We start from the raw sequence: 2,247 nt of genomic DNA, 5'->3' as shown, positions 1-2,247 counted from the left end.
ATCTAACAATTCTCCCGTTGCAACGCACGGGCATATGTGCTAGTAGATATATATATATATATATATATATATATATGTCGCGGTGACTGGGTGCATTTTTGTTATGTCGCGGTGACTTGTGGTACTGCGGAGAAAATTAGATTGGGTACATCTTCTTTGGTCTTATTGCCACCACATATAAACTTTTGGGTGTTTTTGGCTAGAACGAGATTTAGTTTCCTTAATAATCAGCATGCTTTTTTTGCTGCCTGGACTGTTCTAGTTATAAAACAAGATTCAGTCACAATTTTTTGTTGGCAGTTAAAAAATCTAAAATCCCACAAAACAAAAAAAAATTATGCCAACACAAGTGAGAAGGCCCAAGGGAAAAAAAAGATGCACCAGCCGGGAATCAAACTCGCGTCTGTACCGTGGCAGGGTACTATTCTACCACTAGACCACTGGTGCTCTTCACTTGTTGCCACTCGAGGGAACTAATCGAATTGTAATCATTGAGGCTGCCTCTTTGATTATGAGCTCGACACTGTCTGATGGCATGCATCTCCACAGAACAGCAAGGGATGCAAGTCTCGTGGCACCAAAAATAAGGACCATGTGCCCCGCTCCGGGTGTTAACATTCATATAACACTACTCTGCTGGTACTCTCTACACACATTTTCCTTCCTCAACATACTACTACTTCAGTAGGCAAACCACCTACTGTTTTCTCAAAGTCAATGGTGCAGAGTTCCTTCTCAAAATCAAAGATTCTCTGTTACCGTCAAATTTATTTATCTGGCTACTACTCGTATTTGTTAACAGACAGACTGAGTACAAGCGCCATGTGGCATAGGAAAGAACTCATGTGTCATGTGTGGTCTTCAGACAGTAGAAGCAAGGAATCACCTCTGTTTCAGCTGACAGTTTGTTATGTATTCCTAACACTGCTCTGGCAATAATCTGGGACATGATTTTGTGGATAATGTTTCAAAATCTTCTTTAAAGGAAAGTGTTGAAAGGAGAGGATTTGGCTTACGAACTTGATGTAACACAGATGTATGCCAAATAATTTGTGTGTGAAGAAATAGGTATTGAGGTCCTATGTACGAAGACGAGTTCTGCAGAAATCAGTCTCTGCGCCCATTTCCTTCCTGAACATACTTGTTCAGCCACTAGTTCCACACCATCTTGGTCACTTTTCTCTCCCAGTTCAGTAGTGAACATTTCATTGCTACTATCACTCTCAGCGGTGGCATATTTCAGACGATCATCCGCTGGACTTGTAGTAAGAGAATCACTAGCTGAATCTTGGTTACTTTGCACACTGGATGCAGTATGACACGTCGTGTCGGATAAAGACGCCGAATCGGCCTCGGCAACAAACCAAGGAAAGCATGTGATCAATGGACCGGTAGGTGTTGTATAAAAGCTTGAGCGGTGAAGCAAAATCTTTGCACGTTTGATCTCCTGGAACAGGTGTAGATATGTGTATGGATCATGCAAGTGGTCAGTGGGCTTCTGTTACCTTTCGGATATTTTTTTAGTGACTAGTACTAGTGCAGTTAAAAATAAAGTGGGTGCATCTTATCTCACTGGCACTACTAATATTGCAATACATAGTTTCAGATGTGTAATTAAGGAGGGAGATTTGTTGGTTAAACAAATTCAAAAGAGATGAAAATGTACCTGCATTCCAGATCTATTGTAGAAATGAGTCATGCATAGTTTCCAAGAGAATTGGTTGCCAGAAGGTAAAAAGACTTGATGAAAGGAGTTGCAAAAAACAAAAAGATTTTGTGTGGAGAATTGGTTGCCAGAAGGTAAAAAGACTTGATGAAAGGAGTTGCAAAGAACAAAAAGATTTTGTGTAGTCTGTCAGACAACCTCCAAGCCACCCTGCACCCATTAGGTGATCCTGGCTGTTAATTAGGCTCTGGCCCAGAGGTCAGAATGCATCAACCAGACTGAAGTGCTTGCCTCCTTATTGGTAAAGGATGCAGCGGTATGAGCCTATAGAATAGATCCTGTTCAAGTAAGGTCGTGCTACAACTAGCCGTGTCTCGCCTTATAAACGGGTATAGTGTTGCCTAAGCTAGCGAGGTGGGACTAATTAGAAAGCAGGCATGCAGTGATGCGCTTCCTCGAGCAGAGAGCAGAGCATCGAAGAAGGGTCCTTGGCCCATGTAGCTGGGCATGCGAATGACCAAAGCCCAGCCCATCAGAGAAACGTTGAGTTGTGCAGATTTTGAACTACTTTTAATACATAC

The 2,247-nt window shown here is 42.0% G+C and overlaps 1 pseudogene; it reads right to left on the bottom strand.

Annotated features, from left to right (window-relative positions):
• Window positions 1-1,849: 1,849 nt before the first annotated feature.
• On the bottom strand, window positions 1,850-2,022 carry LOC125517819 (annotated as a pseudogene).
• Window positions 2,023-2,247: the final 225 nt, after the last annotated feature.

This window comes from Triticum urartu, chromosome 6, assembly GCF_003073215.2.
Source record: "Triticum urartu cultivar G1812 chromosome 6, Tu2.1, whole genome shotgun sequence".
NCBI lineage: Eukaryota > Viridiplantae > Streptophyta > Magnoliopsida > Poales > Poaceae > Triticum > Triticum urartu.
This window is presented reverse-complemented; position numbering and strand designations above follow the sequence as displayed.